Source organism: Crinia signifera, chromosome 5 (assembly GCF_055691185.1).
Source record: "Crinia signifera chromosome 5, ASM5569118v1, whole genome shotgun sequence".
In the NCBI taxonomy this organism is placed as follows: domain Eukaryota; kingdom Metazoa; phylum Chordata; class Amphibia; order Anura; family Myobatrachidae; genus Crinia; species Crinia signifera.
Genome location: NC_139221.1, coordinates 220,567,697 through 220,586,276, shown reverse-complemented (window position 1 = coordinate 220,586,276; position 18,580 = coordinate 220,567,697). Strand labels below are relative to the sequence as shown.

Here is an 18,580-nt window from a genome sequence, read left to right as displayed (position 1 = left end):
AGACGGCGAATATTTCACATTCAATAGGGTGGTTCACTTTTGGAGAGCAAAATGCTCCGTCCAAGGCGAAAAAAGCAAAAATTCTCCATAAAACACTGAGAATTTTTCTCATTGAATACTGCCCTTAGAAGAGATTAAATCTCTTCCCTCTGCACATATTAACTTGTGAAAGTCGAGTTGCATACACGCCATTTTAGGATAGTATGGCCGCCATTTTGGTTCGCAGAGTTGCGCTAATAAAGTTTCCATACCCGAGTCTGTGTGACAAAGTGGACCAGAAGCGTAGCCATACTATTACACATAAATTCATAAGAACATACTGACACTAAATAAAATATAGTTAAAGGTTTAGAACGCCACACATAGCTTAGTTAGCATTGCATACATCTGTCTGTATAGTGTTTAGTACCGTTCCGCTCCGTTTCTTATGCGCAGTATTCCGGTCATTGCGAATATTTCGCAATAGACACGGCCCGATAGTTATGGACATATTCCATATTCCCAAGACAGTTTCAGTTGAAAGTATATAACAAAGGAATCTAGATGTAACCGGTTTCTACAGCTATTTACAACTCTTGACGACGATACCGACAAACAAAGGACTCCTAAAGTTCACTCCCCTGCACCTATTCAAACCAGGTGTATCATCTTACCCCCCAATCACAGTGGACCTGACATACGATCTCTGACCAATAGGAATGGACTTTGACCTCCCCCTTCTGACCCTATAAGATAGGTGACCCAGGGCGGCCTTGGTCACTTCGGCACATCTTCCTTTCCCTGACCTTCGACCGGGCTATAGTTCAACCCTGAACGATAGCGAGCTCTGACTGGACTGCGCTGCGCATATTTGATGAGGAGACGGTAAACGGTTGCATTCACGGTATTTATTCTTATTATTGTTGGCTGATTGTATCCTGTATCTGTTTTCTTCCCCTAGTAGAGCCTGAATATTGTATTCATTGTTAGTCTATTGCATTACCTGTTATACCTGTATTTTCTATTCCTGTAACCCCCTTTTGTCCATTAGGGACTTAAATACAACTTTTTACGGAGTTCTCATCTCCTTACTTCTATACTGTGGTTGTGTCTGTTATTCGCATTTAGCTATAAAGGTATATTACGGACACTGTCCTTAGAGGTATATTCGCAGATTAGAGTCAGAGTACTGCGAAAGGATCTCTTATTAAGGTATTGGTTCTTTGGTGTACAATACACTATAAAGGTAAGCTACGCTGCGCTACGCTTTGTTCGCACGTAGCTAGGTATAAAGGGTACGCTGGTTACGGACATAATACGTAGCCTGCGCTTTTCACTTATTGTTTCTTTGGTCATATTTAATCGCCATTAACAATTGGGGGCATCGTCCGACCGTTTCACATTCTAGAGCTCAGTACCGGGCGCACGGCCTGACCTATACCAGAAAAAGGGTGGAAGTAGTATTTATTATCCATTGGTGGATAGGCCAGGTCCGCGGCGGTGCGGGGTTCGAGAAGTGCTAGCGTTGAACCCGAAGTACAATAAGTGAAAGCCACGTGTTTTAAAAAGCATATCTAAGTGTTTAGTAAACTGTACTTCTGCCTGCCACAAGTAGTTTTAACGGGGTATAGTGTCTTGAGTTGCTTGTTTATTACAGTATATGTGCCACGTGCGATAAAGTTCGCACACGTGGAGACAAAGGCCTGTGTTTTATTATAGTACATAGAGGATCCCTTCTGTGCAAAACTATAACTTTTATTGTTAGTTACTGCAAGACCAGAGACTCCGCCACGTGGCGATAAGTTCTGGGCCTTTTGCAATAACGTAAAGCGTCTATTGTGTATTGCGCAAGGTGCGCGCGCACGTGCCCATATCGGGAAATTTTTGCATCTTTGTACGTGATTTACGGATTAAGTGTGGGATTTATTTCGCATCTTGATACGTAACTTTCGGACAAAGTTAAGGGATTTATTCCACATTTAGGCGCAATTACTGCGTATAGCGAAACTCGAGCGCAACCTTGCAAATACATTATAGAACACGTGGGTGGCCGATTCATCGGCGGCCTGTGAACAACGCACGTACACACGTGGCTGTTCATTGGCACTGCACATGCAGCACACATAGGAACTCAAAGGTGAACAGTATTAAACCACTAGCTTTATTTAAACAGTATAGTAATATACTGTGGATGGGGCGGTGATTAATAAAAGAAAATAAGTTTTTTTTTTCTTTTTGTTCATTTTCCAAAAACAAGCAACTCAAGCATTATTTTAATAGATTCCTATAGCCTATTAAAAGGGATTTATACCTGCATAAGTACCTAGTGAGAAGCTACCAGCCTGGGAAGATTTTTCTGTACAGAAATATTTCAGATTTAAGCATAAGACCAAGGTGTAACTAGCGCCCAGTGTGAAACAAAACTGAGGCGAACGGGTGTGTGACGGCACGACTCAAGCGCAGTGTAGTCCAGTGTAGGACAGTCCAGTGTAGGACCAGGGTGCACGTGACGACGTGCCCATAGGAACTGCCCCTCCCGTGGAACTATCTATTTTGATCCACTAGGAGGGTACAAGAAGCTAAATCGGAACCCAGTGATCCGATTAGCTGATTTAGAAAAACCAGTTTTTGGGGGTACAGGAAAACAAGTTTGTTGTACCCTGGAAAAATTAGGCCGCACCTTGCAAGTTGGCTAGTAGTTCGCTACCAGTTGAAAGACTTGGTGATTGAGTATTATTGCCTCGTACCCTTCGCGCCTCACTTGATTGTGGGAACGTTCTAGGTCGCTGAGAAGTGAGTGTTTTGGGGAGCTCTCAACTTAAACGAACCCACCGGTATCTACTAGCTGTGAACGTCTATTCCTGTAATTATGGGTAATAACGGGTCACACAGTGATAACGTGTCAGTTAGGGAGGAAGCGAGTCGACCCAAAGGATCGGCGGCTTTCATTATGTGCTGTAAGCACAGTGAACGAGCAGTTGTTTACCAAAAGAAATGGAAAAAGATGACAAGGCAGCAAGTTAGAATTTCCCAGTGTTGGTAGCTTTGATCCAGAAATCTTATCGGCAGTAAAAGATGAAATATGTCTACTCTCCAGTCGTAAGAAGAGAGTGAAGCACATAGAAATTCTTAAATTGTGGCAGAAGGAAGGGCAGGAACAATGGGGAATCAAATGTCTGGCAGTGCCAGATACAATCAGCCACAATAAAAATGCAACCGTAGCCGCAACAGCTCCCCCACCCCCATATGTGCCGAAGGGGTTAATGACTAATAAGCATGACATGAGCAGAAATTTACCAGTTGCTAACTTGTACCCTGTTTTATCCCCTTATAAGGAAACCCGAGAGGAAAACGGGCAGCTGTTGGCACTGGCCGTCTCCCATGCAATTAACATGATTGAAGGAAAGGCTGAACCAGCAAAACCTGCTGCTGGGGCCCCTGCACAGGGAGAGGAGACGGCTGATGCCAACAGCATAGTCATGGACTCAGGTAAGATAGCACCACACAGCGCGGACACAGACGACTCCCAACCAGGTCCCAGTAATGCGGAAGTGGTACAAACATACCCTGTACGCACACTGGAGGTTCCCTATGGTAAGGCAGACAGAGAGGGTGTGATACCTACAAGAAAGATGACCATGCTAAACCCATGGACACGGTTAGTGCTGCGATCCATCATTACAGATTTCCCTGATCCTAGGAAAGATCTGGCCCTAAGCCAGAAATTTGTAAGGGATCTGGGAAACTCTGATGAACCCACCAACAAGGATTGGAGAATCATGTTGAGGGCCTGTCTCCCTACCCACATAGACATCCCGAAATTCATTCAGGACAGTGGATTGAAAGTGGATAGGGAGATAAATGATGAGATCAACCAGGAAAATATACGCCTAATCAACTTACAATTGGGAGTATATTTTCCTGCGGCAGTGGAATATAGCAAGATTTTCACCATCAAGCAAAAGGATGGTGAAACCGCTGGTGATTATTTCACCAGGGCCTTGAAAACGGTATCAAAATACACTGGTGTCTCCGAGCCTAAGGACAACCCCCACCTGAGGGAGATGATTGTCTCTGTGCTGGTGGAAGGGCTTAAAGATAATCTGAGAGCCAGAGTCCAAACCTCGTTCCCAAATTGGCGTGGAATGACAGTGGATGCCCTACGGGAATCTGCTGTGGACCACGACCGTAACATTAAGAAGCACAGAGAACTGCAAACTGATAAACTGATGATGGTTAGCATCCAAGCTCTTACAAATGCCCCAAATAAAGCTGCATACCAACGAAACAACAGGGACACAGGTAGAAAGCTAATTATTTGTTACAACTGCAATAAGGAAGGACACTACTCAGCACAATGCAAGTCAGGAAACCCCAGGAGTTACAAAACACATAGGCGAGACTGGGAGCCTCACCAGGGTGAGACACGGAGATACCCAACCCCTAGACAATGGGAGGAGACAGACAGGTCACGCAACATGCCTCCTCCCCATTTGATGGCTGACACTGTACTAAGGGCAACCCAGGTAAGACAATAGGAAACAGGTCATACCTGTATCCTACAGCCAGTTAGACTAACACAACACCTTAGAGAGGAACCTCAGGTGAAGGTTGATATAGCTGGAGTAAGGCAAACCTTTTTGGTTGATACAGGGGCGGCCAGATCTGTTCTCAACACTCCTCTTCACTTGGGTTTCACTGACCAATCAGTAGCGGCAATTGGGGTAACAGGAAAAATACAACATTACCCACTGACGAAACCAGCAGAGGTTACAATCGGGCCTCTGCATACCAAACACTCTTTTCTGTTGGCTGCAGCGGCCCCGACTAACCTCCTGGGTAGAGATTTACTATGTAAAATGGGATGTGTCATCTATTGCACCCCCGATGGGGTATTCCTGGACACTCCTAGAAATCTTACACAAGAAGTGCAAGATATGCTGGACAGTCCTCAGAGGCTAATGTTGTATTCCACTGTTGTAGAGTCAAATCCATCTAGGGTAGCTGAAATTACAGCACAAATACCGGGTTCCCTTTGGACTAAAGATGGACAGGATGCTGGGCTGATGGCAAATGTAGCTCCAGTAGAGATCCGCTTAAAAGAAGGCAGGATAGCCCCAAAAATACCGCAATACCCTTTAAAACCTGAAGTTGAGCTAGGAGTATACCCAGTGATCCAAAGATTGCTCCAACAGGAAATCCTAGTTAGAACTTCCAGTACGGCCAATAGTCCCATCTTTCCTGTGAAAAAGAGCGGGGGGAGGGGCTACAGACTAGTGCAGGATTTAAGAGGGGTAAACAAAGTAGTTGAGAGCCAATTCCCCGTAGTGCCAAACCCAGCTGTCATCCTAATGCAAATCCCACCTCATTGTACTCATTTCACTGTCATTGATTTGTGTTCTGCGTTCTTCTCTGTCCCGTTACACCCTGACAGCCAGTATCTGTTCGCCTTTACCTACAGAGGAGTACAGTATACCTGGACACGACTCCCCCAGGGATTCATAGACAGCCCCAGCATCTTCTCCCAGGCCTTGCATGATTGTTTACAATCCTTTCAACCCATGAGTGGTTCGATACTGATACAATATGTCGATGACTTATTGTTATGTTCTGAGTCACTGGAGTCATCAGTGGATGACACTAGACAGTTGCTGATGCATCTCTCAGAGACAGGACATAAAGTATCAAAGGATAAGCTGCAATTATGCCAGACCAGGGTTAAGTATCTGGGTCACTGCCTTACCCAAGGGCTGAGACACCTCACCGACGACCGAATCCAAGCGATTCAGAACATGGTACTGCCACAGACCCAGCACCAGATCCGTACGTTCCTAGGCATGTGTGGATACTGTCGCAATTGGATCCCAGGATTCTCTATTCTGGCATTACCACTACAAGAGATGGTTTCCTCAACTAAGCCAGATCGGGTCTCTCATACTGAGGAATCTGAGCTGGCTTTCGAGGAACTAAAGGTGAGCCTAACAAAGGCCCCAGCACTGGGAATGCCAGATTATGGGAAACCCTTTGAACTGTACGGAACTGAATCAGCTGGGTGTGCGGCAGGAGTACTTGTACAAAAACATGGTGATGCCAACCGACCAGTAGCGTACTACAGTGGCCAGCTGGACACAGTAGCACGCTCACTCCCAACTTGCTTACGAAGTGTGGCCGCAATAGCACAACTAGTAAGTAAGAGTGAGGACGTGGTGTTGGGACACGATTTAACCGTTCATGCTCCCCATGCTGTCTCTGCCCTCCTAAACTCTGCCCAAACACGTCATGTGTCCTCAGCACGGTTCACCAAGTGGGAACTGGCGCTGATGGCCCCAGTAAATATTACCATCAAAAGATGCAACACACTAAACCCAGCCACATTCCTTCCTCATGTGCCCTCCAAGGCACAAAGGGTGGAGGGTGATGGGAATGTTGCTGAATATGGTAAAGCAGAGTTTAGTGAGGGTGAGGACAAGCATGATTGCCTGACCTACCTGAATCAGACCTTTACAGCACGTCCTGACATAAGCGACAGCCCATTAAGTGAGGTAGACATAACCTTATTCACTGATGGTAGCTGTCAGACAAACGGACACGGGAGAGCTGTGCACAGGCTACGCAGTAGTAGATGGAGAAGGTATTGTGGAAGCTGAACCCTTGGGACCACCTCACTCAGCACAAGTAGCAGAACTGGTGGCACTGACCAGAGCATGTGAACTGGCCAAGGGAAAATCAGTTAACATATATACCGACTCCAGATATGCTTTCGGAGTAGTACATGATTTTGGAGCCCTATGGCGCCTCCGAAATTTCATGACGGCGGCTGGCACACCAGTGGCGCATGCGACATACATTAGAAGACTTCTGGGAGCTATCCAGCTTCCAGACAGAGTGGCTGTTATCAAGTGCAAAGCTCACACATCAGAGAAGGACCCGGTGTCACTTGGTAACAGCCGCGCTGATGAGGCAGCGAAAAGGGCCGCCCTGTAAATATTTTCACCCATCCCACAAACCTTTGTACACTGAACATGGTATCCACATCCAAACTGATAGACATGCAGAATTTGTGTTCCCCACAGGAAAGAGCAGTATGGAAGTCGAAGGGATGTGGCCAAGAGTCCACCGGACTTTGGAGAGATGGACACGGGAAACCAGTGGCCCCCAGGGCATACCTTCCTAGTCTAGCCGTGGCGGCCCATGGGCTGACACATCTTGGGAAGGAAGGTATGTGCAAACTGGTAAAGGCCTACTGGTGTGCACCAGGGTTCGCTTCTCAAGCAGGTAGAGTGGCAATGTCATGCCTCACCTGTTTGAGGAAGAACGTTGGAAAAGCCATCCCAACAGAGCCATCCCACATCCCTCCTACAGAAGGCCCTTTCCAGGTAATACAAATCGACTTCATACAGTTACCACCCTGTAGAAATTTGAAATATGTATTAGTATGTGTTGACATGTTTTCCAGCTGGGTGGAGGCTTTCCCCGCTGCCTCCAACACTGCTACTTTTACAGCAAAGAAAATATGTCAGGAGTTTGTCTGTAGATATGGTATCCCAAAGGTCATTGAGAGTGACAGAGGCACTCATTTCACAGGAGAGGTCTTCCAAATCATGTGTAAACTCCTGGCGATTAATAGTAAACTTCATACTCCATATCGTCCCCAGGCGAGCGCCAAAGTTGAGAGAATGAATGGTACTATTAAGAACAAATTGGGTAAAGTTATGGCTGAAACAGGGTTGTTATGGCCAGAGGCACTGCCTATTGTGCTGTATAGCATTAGGACCACTCCCAGGACTCCGCTCAACTTGTCCCCCTTCGAGATATTGTTTGGTCGGCAGCCACACGTCATGATAGACCCACAGGATGATCTCAAATGTAACAATGAGCTAACTGTACAGTATATCCTAAAGTTAAACAAACAGCTAAGGAAACAACAAAAGGAGCTGAATGTACTGAACCCTGATATGCCTACCGAGAATTGTCATAATCTTAAACCAGGAGACTTTGTTATGATCCGAAATTTTTTACGCTCAGGTTGTTTGATAGACCGTTGGGAAGGATTGTACCAAGTTTTGTTGACCAGCACTACATCAATTAAAGTCGCAGAGAGAGAGACTTGGATACATTCGTCCCACTGCAAGAAAGCCAGTAACCCAGAGTTCCCGAGTGCAGAGAGCGAAAGAGAAGAAGTGTCGCTAGAAGCATTGTTCCGGGAAGACTGAAAGGCAGCCAAGGTCGAGCAACCTGAGCGAACAAAGGTCCAAGAGCAGAGCAAATAAAAGTCCCCTGGGTAGAGATGATGGAAGGACTCCAAGCAACAGGTTCACAGTGAAGCATATATTTCTTTGTTTTCTTTCTGTGTCCTTTTCTTCATCCAAAGATACTCGGTGGCTGCCACATTCTAGAGCGATCGGAGAGGAGTCCTGACAGTGTAATAATGGACCCAGATATGGGTGAGGTAGAATCCCTAAACCAGCTTGATGCTTTGCCCATAACAGGAGAAGGTAAAAGGTATGAGGAAAACGTAGTTCAAGGGCTATGTGATGGGTTACTGTCTGGTGAGTACTGTGTCTGTAGATATTGTCAACCGAAAATGTCAGTCGACAAGTAAGGCAACTACAGGCCGACATCCTTTGAGTGATTACCACTCACAAGTGGGTAAGGTCTTAAACCAAACAGAATGCTGGGTGTGTTCACAAGTGCTGCATAAAAGGAGTAGTGTAGGCCTAGTCCCATACCCGCTTAATATTTCTGAGATAAGTGTATTAAATAAGGGGAGGCCATTGGATAAGAGATACCTGTATACCAGGTCCCCTAGTCTTAGATTACACCCATACCAAGTGGATAAATCCCTGGTATGTATGAACTTCTCGAGTTCCAGAACGATTGGTACTTGGGAAGTGACATGGCACAACCAGACAATAACTTACTCCCAGCGTCCAGATGGAGAGCCTGTTGATAAAGAATTACTGTTAAAGATCCGCACCAGTGGGAGACATTATAAATATGTCTACACGGTGAAGAAAAGTAAAATGATGGCCGGCAGAGTATCAGCCGGCTACTGTAATGTGACCCTACAGCCGGAAACCTGTGAGGAACAAGTCAGGGAGCAGGGGACAGGAATGTTCTTATGGATAATGTGTGATAAAATTATGAAATACTCTGTCCCTTATTTCCTCCCTGACGACGTTTATTATATTTGTGGTAGAAGGGCGTACAAATGGCTCTCCATGAACTACGTTGGAATTTGTTATCTAGGTAGAGTGTTACCAGAAGTGATGACCCTCACACATGATGAGATGGTGAGCATACACAGAGGTATACCTCCTCCTTACACTCATACCTATTATGATCAAATCCACAAAAGAGATTTAACAATTAAGAAAGAACCCTTAGCATCTGAAATGATACACGAGTCGTTCGGTATCCAACTCCTCATCGCATTAGATATCACCCATACCGCCAGAGGAGTCATAAATTGTAAGTATATCCAAGCATTGGCCAGCTTGGTAGATAACATCACTGAGATTTATGATGACACCTTTAGATACACTGGGAAGGAGTTACAAGCGTATAAAAGAGAGCTAGTCCAACATCGGATGGTGTTGAACTATCTGACAGCTATGACAGGAGGATATTGTGTCACCCTCTCTACACAGTTTGGGGTGAAATGTTGTACATATATCACCAACAATACTGAAGACCCAGAAGAAATCATCGATCATCGGATGGATGAGATCCTTCAGCTTAAATGGGAATTTAGAAGGGAACACAATATCAGCCTGGCAGAAATAGGTAACAAAGTTAGCGAATGGACCTCCTGGTTGAATCCAATGCACTGGTTCTCTGGTTTAGGAGAATGGGCGCAAGGGATCATAGCTAGCATAGGAAAGCTCCTTCTCTGTATCGGTGGCGCCATCATAGTCTTTGTGCTATTGTTCAAATGTTTAAAGGTGGTGACCCGGAGAAAGACAAAACGGACTGAAATCATGAGTGTAAGAACGAGAGATGCAGAGGAAGACCAGGGTTTGGTATATGACCCTAGAATTGAAACCACCTCCCTTTAAAGAAACCATATTTGTGAAAGTGTATATGTTGTAACCACCCCTGTTTTTATTTTTATCCCAAAAATTGTATATTATCCTTCGTGACCCTGAGTAGATTGTTCGATAAATGCGGCCCATCGTTTATCCATGATCCCGGATCGGCCAAGAGCAGATGGTTTACTCCCCTTATATGTTTAATTCACGGATCCCAATTTCTCTGTTAGGATTATGAATTTCTGTATTGTTGTTTAAAATGTTTTGTATTGTAACAGTTTTATATTTACTGTTAAAGGGTGGACTGTGAAAGTCGAGTTGCATACACGCCATTTTAGGATAGTATGGCCGCCATTTTGGTTCGCAGAGTTGCGCTAATAAAGTTTCCATACCCGAGTCTGTGTGACAAAGTGGACCAGAAGCGTAGCCATACTATTACACATAAATTCATAAGAACATACTGACACTAAATAAAATATAGTTAAAGGTTTAGAACGCCACACATAGCTTAGTTAGCATTGCATACATCTGTCTGTATAGTGTTTAGTACCGTTCCGCTCCGTTTCTTATGCGCAGTATTCCGGTCATTGCGAATATTTCGCAATAGACACGGCCCGATAGTTATGGACATATTCAATATTCCCAAGACAGTTTCGGTTGAAAGTATATAACAAAGGAATCTAGATGTAACCGGTTTCTACAGCTATTTACAACTCTTGACGACGATACCGACAAACAAAGGACTCCTAAAGTTCACTCCCCTGCACCTATTCAAACCAGGTGTATCATCTTACCCCCCAATCACAGTGGACCTGACATACGATCTCTGACCAATAGGAATGGACTTTGACCTCCCCCTTCTGACCCTATAAGATAGGTGACCCAGGGCGGCCTTGGTCACTTCGGCACATCTTCCTTTCCCTGACCTTCGACCGGGCTATAGTTCAACCCTGAACGATAGCGAGCTCTGACCGGACTGCGCTGCGCATATTTGATGAGGAGACGGTAAACGGTTGCATTCACGGTATTTATTCTTATTATTGTTGGCTGATTGTATCCTGTATCTGTTTTCTTCCCCTAGTAGAGCCTGAATATTGTATTCATTGTTAGTCTATTGCATTACCTGTATTTTCTATTCCTGTAACCCCCTTTTGTCCATTAGGGACTTAAATACAACTTTTTACGGAGTTCTCATCTCCTTACTTCTATACTGTGGTTGTGTCTGTTATTCGCATTTAGCGATAAAGGTATATTACGGACACTGTCCTTAGAGGTATATTCGCAGATTAGAGTCAGAGTACTGCGAAAGGATCTCTTATTAAGGTATTGGTTCTTTGGTGTACAATACACTATAAAGGTAAGCTACGCTGCGCTACGCTTTGTTCGCACGTAGCTAGGTATAAAGGGTACGCTGGTTACGGACATAATACGTAGCCTGCGCTTTTCACTTATTGTTTCTTTGGTCATATTTAATCGCCATTAACAAACTGAACTCAGACATTTCAGTCACAATGACGTCAACGCTATGTCCCGGTCTATAAATCAAGAAGCCACATTGTGTATTTCTGCAAAGCAAGTTTGACTAGCTGTCAGTAAATGTCTACATGTAAGAGAAGCATCTCACTCCCAACATGGCCACCTGTTGAAGAGCAGTAAAAGTATCCAGAAACACTCTAATTATTGTCTTAATGCTATTCAACACAGTAAACTGAGTCATTATTTGTAATTTAAGCCAATTTGGCTTTTCACTATTAAATGCACAAAATAATTTTGGAATACTTACAGATGACAGTTACTGTATAGGTGATCGACATTGTGTTGACATGTCTAGGTCAACACAAGCTTATGGTCGACATAGGCAAGGTCAACATGAGTTTTTTCGTGATTTTTTTGGGTGCCTATATAATCATACATCAACATGGACACTGTATATATGTACCGCTTCGCTCGCTCGATTCAGGCACACTATTATATTCCAACTTGGATAATAAGCCATCTTTTTTGGGGCAAAAATTCATGAATTAAAACTCATGTCGACCTTTTGATTGTCGAAAATAAGGTTGTGTCAACCTAAGGTATGTCAGCCCTTTTTAGGTGTCGACCTTTAGTAGTTGACTTAGCGACTGTTGACCTAGACATCCTACCTAGCCCTACCTTGCCCACATACTGATCAGGATTCTGGCTGTCGGTATTCCAGGTTGGCATCCTGATCCTTTTAACCCCTTCCCGCCGCAGCCTGTTTTTGCCTTCCTGACAGAGCCCTTTTTCTCAAATCTGACATGTATCACTTAAGTGGGGATAACTTTTTTTGCTTTTACTTATCCCAGTGATTTTGAGATTGTTTTCTCGTGACACATTGTACTTCAAGTTAGTGGTAAATTTGGGTCGATACAGTCTGTGGTTTTTTGTGAAAAATACCAAAATGTCGTAAAAAAATTTAAAATTTAGCAATTTTCAAAATGTTAAATTTTCTGCTTGTGAGACAAATAATCATACCACTCAAAATAGTTAATAACTAACATAGACCATATGTATACTTTATGTTTCCATCATTATTTCAACCTCCTTTTAATTTTTTTGGACACTAGGAGGCTTAAAATATGAATAGCAAATTCTCAAATTTTCAAGAAAATTTCAAACACTGATTTTTTTAGGGACCAGTTCAGTTCTGATGTGACTTTGAGGGACTTGTATGTGAGACACCCCCATAAATGATGCCATTTCAAAAACTGCACCCCTCACAGTATTCAAAACAGCATTTTGGAAGTTTGTTAACCCTTTTAGTGTTTCACAGGAATTAAAACAAAGTGTAGGTGAAATTTCAAAATTTCATTTTATTTGCAGATTTTCAATTTTAATACATTTTTCTAAGGAACACAGTAGATTTTACTAGAGAAATGTGACTAAAAATTGATTCCCCCAATTCTTTTGTTTTCATAAATATCCTATATGTGGCCCTAGTGTGCACGTTGACCAAACCACAGGCTTCATAATAGAAGGAGCACCTACTTGATTTTGGAGCCTCCTTTTTATGAGATTATTTTTTAGGCACCATGTAGGTTTCTAGGCACCATAAGATGCTAAAAGTTAGGAACCCCCCCACAAGTGACCCCATTTTGCAAACTACACCCCTCAGGGAATTCATCTAGGGGTATAGTGTACATTTCAAACCCCCAGGGGTTTCACCAATTGTGGTACAACTGGGCTGTGAAAATGAAAAATTACATTTTTTACATAAAAATGCAGTTCTGGCTCAAAATTTTTCATTTTCACAAGGAATGAAGGAGACAAAGCACCCCAAAATCTGTGCCCCAATTTATCCCGAGTACGGCAATGCCTCACATGTGACCAAAAAATACCATTTGGGTGCATGGCAGGACTCAGAAGGGAAGGAGTGATATTTGGATTTTGCAGCACAGATTCTGGTGGAATGTTGGTGGGTGCTATGTCGCATTAGCAAGACCCCCGAAGCACCAATACAGTGGAACCCCCCCACAAGTGACCCCATTTTGCAAACTACACCCGTCAGGGAATTCAACTAGGGGTATAGTGTACATTTCAAACCCCCAGGGGTTTCACCAATTGTGGTACAACTGGGCAGTGAAAATGAAAAATTAAATTTTTTACACAAAAATGCAGTTCTGGCTCAAAATTTTTCATTTTCACAAGGAATGAAGGAGACAAAGCACCCCAAAATCTGTGCCCCAATTTCTCCCGAGTACGGCAATGCCTCACATGTGACCAAAAAATACCATTTGGGTGCATGGCAGGACTCAGAAGGGAAGGATTGATATTTGGATTTTGCAGCACAGATTCTGGTGGAATGTTGGTGGGTGCTATGTCGCATTAGCAAGACCCCCGAAGCACCAATACAGTGGAACCCCCCCACAAGTGACCCCATTTTGCAAACTACACCCCTCAGGGAATTCAACTAGGGGTATAGTGTACATTTCAAACCCCCAGGAGTTTCACCAATTGTGGTACAACTGGGCAGTGAAAATGAAAAATTAAATTTTTTACACAAAAATGCAGTTCTGGCTCAAATTTTTTCATTTTCACAAGGAATGAAGGAGACAAAGCACCCCAAAATCTGTGCCCCAATATCTCCCGAGTAAGGCAATGCCTCATGTGTGACCAAAAAATGGCAGGACTCAGAAGGGAAGGAGTGATATTTGGATTTTGCAGCACAGATTCTGGTGGAATGTTGGTGGGTGCTATGTCGCATTAGCAAGACCCCCAAAGCACCAATACAGTGGAACCCCCCCACAAGTGACCCCATTTTGCAAACTACACCCCTCAGGGAATTCATCTAGGGGTATAGTGTACATTTCAAACCCCCAGGGGTTTCACCAATTGTGGTACAACTGGGCAGTGAAAATGAAAAATTAAATTTTTTACACAAAAATGCAGTTCTGGCTCAAAATTTTTCATTTTCACAAGGAATGAAGGAGACAAAGCACCCCAAAATCTGTGCCCCAATTTCTCCCGAGTACGGCAATGCCTCACATGTGACCAAAAAATACCATTTGGGTGCATGGCAGGACTCAGAAGGGAAGGATTGATATTTGGATTTTGCAGCACAGATTCTGGTGGAATGTTGGTGGGTGCTATGTCGCATTAGCAAGACCCCCGAAGCACCAATACAGTGGAACCCCCCCACAAGTGACCCCATTTTGCAAACTACACCCCTCAGGGAATTCAACTAGGGGTATAGTGTACATTTCAAACCCCCAGGAGTTTCACCAATTGTGGTACAACTGGGCAGTGAAAATGAAAAATTAAATTTTTTACACAAAAATGCAGTTCTGGCTCAAATTTTTTCATTTTCACAAGGAATGAAGGAGACAAAGCACCCCAAAATCTGTGCCCCAATATCTCCCGAGTACGGCAATGCCTCATGTGTGACCAAAAAATGGCAGGACTCAGAAGGGAAGGAGTGATATTTGGATTTTGCAGCACAGATTCTGGTGGAATGTTGGTGGGTGCTATGTCGCATTAGCAAGACCCCCAAAGCACCAATACAGTGGAACCCCCCCACAAGTTACCCCATTTTGCAAACTACACCCCTCAGGGAATTCAACTAGGGGTATAGTGTACATTTCAAACCCCCAGGGGTTTCACCAATTGTGGTACAACTGGGCAGTGAAAATGAAAAATTACATTTTTTTACACAAAAATGCAGTTCTGGCTCAAAATTTTTCATTTTCAGAAGGTATGAAGGAGAAAAAGCACCCCAAAATCTGTGCCCCAATTTCTCCCGAGTACGGCAATGCCTCACATGTGACCAAAAAATACCATTTGGGTGCATGGCAGGACTCAGAAGGGAAGGAGTGATTTTTGGATTTTGCAGCTCAGATTCTGGTGGAATGAATGGTGGGTGCTATGTGGCATTAGCAAGACCCCCGAAGCACGGTGAAATGATGAACCTAATAATCCATAGATGTGTGGTATATTTTAAAACACTCCTTTATACATAGGCCGGGTTTCACAGTGGAAAATAGTATCCTTTCTTATTCCCTTTTTATAGCAAACTTTGCACCTTTTTTGTGTCCTGCCCTTTTTTGCAGTGGAGGGGATTTCGTTAGGCAAATGCTGCCTTGGTACAATACGGGGGCCAGTACTAGAAGTACTGGGGCCCTCTGCCTGCTGGTTCCCAAATATTAGGCCCTTTATGACTTCCTCTTGAAAGTGCATAAATGTGCCCCTCTGGCTGGTAGAACGGAATAGCACGTAAGCGTTATACAGTGCCATCTGGATGATATACACGGCCAGCTTCTTGTACCAGATTTTTGTTTTCCGCAGGGCACTGTACGGCTTCAGTACCTGATCTGAAAGATCCACTCCGCCCATGTACTTATTGTAATCTAGGATACAATTACGTTTTGAGGTGTGGGTACTGGTACCTCGTACAGGGACGGAGGTGGTACTGTCTCCATGAATTGTTGTCAGTATAAGGACATCCCTCTTGTCCTTATATTTGACCAACAACATATTTTCGGTGGATTGTGCCCTGCTTTCACCCCTTCTCAGTACTTGGGCAATGTGCGTTTTTGGGAGGCCTCTTTGGTTCTTGTGCACAGTACCGCAAGCGGCTGTACCTCTTGAACCAAGGGCCTTAAACAGGGGGATGCTAGTGTAAAAGTTATCCACATAGAGGTGATCACCTTTATCCAGGAAGGGGTGCACTAAATCCCAGACAATTTTTCCACTAACACCTACGAGGGAGGGGGGGCATTCTGGCGGTTCAATTCTTGAATCCTTCCCTTCATATACCCTAAACCTGTGGGTGTACCCTGAGGTGCTTTCACACAGTTTATACATTTTTATACCATACCTTGCCCTCTTACTGGGAAGGTACTGGCGGAATTTAACCCTTCCTTTAAAATGTATAAGGGACTCGTCGATACAAATACATTTTTCAGGGATGTACATCTCTGCAAATTTGGCACTGAAATGATCAATGACCGGCCTGACTTTGAATAGCCGGTCAAAGGTGGGATCATCTCTGGGTGGGCACTGTGCATTATCGGTGTAATGTAAAAATTTAAGGATTGTCTCAAAACGAGTCCGAGTCATGGCCATACGGTAAAGTAGGGTGCTGTACAGAACATCTGTACTCCAGTATTGCCTAATTTCTGGCTTTTTTACTATGCCCATATGTAACACCAGACCCCAAAACGTCATCATCTCTACTGCATCTACAGGGGTCCACCTAGCAAATGATGACGTAGGGTTTTGAGCAATAAACTGCTGGGCATATAAATTACTTTGGTCCACCATTAAATTTATAAAATCATCAGAGAAAAATAATTTGAAAAAGTCAATTTCTCTGAGACCTGTTGAATCAAATTGGATTCCTGGGATGGCCAAGAACTCAGGAACCTGGGGCTCAAAATTGTCTGGTGGTGGGGTCCATACAGGATCAATCATTTGGGGGGGGGGGGGGGTCTCAGCTGCTCTACGGGGGCGTCTTTGAGGGGGTCCCTCATCACTAGAGGAGGAAGATGAGGTTAAGACGAATCCTTCAAATTCCCCGCTTGCATCACTGGCTGTGTCAGAGTCAGAGGCAAGCATGGCATATGCCTCCTCCGCTGAATACATTCTTCTGGATGACTGGGATGACATTTGGGATGACATTTGGGATGCCATTTTTATTTTTGTGTTTCTGTAAGTGTAATGTTTCAACACGTGTATAGTGTAGGGGGGGTACAAACTTTATTTCAACACGGGGGGTATGTAGTGTGTATGTACTGCAGAAAAAAAAATACTTTATACAGGAATTTGATCCCAATAAAAAAAAAAAAAATTAGATCAACCCTGTGGCAAAAATGCTGATCTGTGATGTACGTCACTCAGCAACTTCAAGGCAGCTTTTGGTACAACCTTGAAGGGGTTAAAAAAAAAAAAAAAAAAAAAAAAAGGGTCCTGCGCCAAAAATTGAGCACAGATGTTGGTCAGTAACGTCCGTCACTGAACAGCGCTCAAAGGCAACAGGAATTTGATCCAAAAAAAAAATAAATAAATAGATCAACCCTGTGCCGAAAATGCTGATCAGTGATGTACGTCACTGATCAGCGCTCAGCGGCCACAGGACACCCACAAAAGGAACGTGGGTGTAAAAACAATTTAAAAAAAATAAACCACAGCACTCTCCAAAAAAAAAACTGCAGAAAAAAACTGCAGAAAAAAAATTATATCAACGCTGTGCCAAAAATGCTGTTCAGTGATGTACGTCACTGATCAGCGCTCAGCGGCCACAGGACACCCACAAAAGCAACGTGGGTGTAAAAACAAAACCCCACTGCACTCTCCAAAAAAAACAAACTGCAGATCAGTGATGCAGTGATGCAACACTGATTAGCAGTGAGGGGCAGCAGGCACACAACTGTGGGTGCAACCTGACAGGGTATATATAAAAAAAAAAAACCTGCACCCCCAAAAAGTTGCTGATCAGTTAATTTATACTGATCAGCACAAAAGGGTGGGCAGCAGGGGGGGCAGCAGTCAGTTGCACAGGCAGCACAACCTTTGGTGCAACTGACAGGTATATATATATATAAAAAAAAACCTGCACCCCCAAAAAGTTGCTGATCAGCACAGATATACTGATCAGCACAAAAGGGGGGGCAGCAGACACAAAATATAGCACTCTCTGTCACTATCTGTCACTATCTGTCACTATCTGTCACTCTATGACACTGCAGCAGCAGCACACAGGAAGTCACAAGATCCAGGAAGCATCCAGCTGCTGGCAGCACGCTACCAGCGGTGATCAGGTAAGTATCAGGCAAGGATCAGGTCAGTATATCACGACAGATTGGCACGGTGACCGCTCTGCACGCAATTCCAGACCGGAATGGCGTCTGCAGCGCAGTCACCGTTAGTTTAAATCACGCGCTATGGCTGTGATTGGTCCGTCGGTCCGACGGACCAATCACAGCCTTGGGGGCAGGTGGGGTGAGGTGTGGTCATCACCGGTGACCCCCTCACGCCCCCTCACACCCGGCGGTAATTGATCCCTGTGTTACCGAGCGTCTGATTCGCCGGTAACACAGAAAAACGCTGCGATT

The 18,580-nt window shown here is 44.2% G+C and overlaps 1 protein-coding gene across 3 annotated transcripts in view; it reads right to left on the bottom strand.

Moving 5' to 3' along the window:
* Nucleotides 1–18,580, bottom strand: part of ZDHHC3 (zDHHC palmitoyltransferase 3) — an 85,662-nt gene that overhangs the window by 41,602 nt on the left and 25,480 nt on the right. The window lies entirely within an intron of this gene.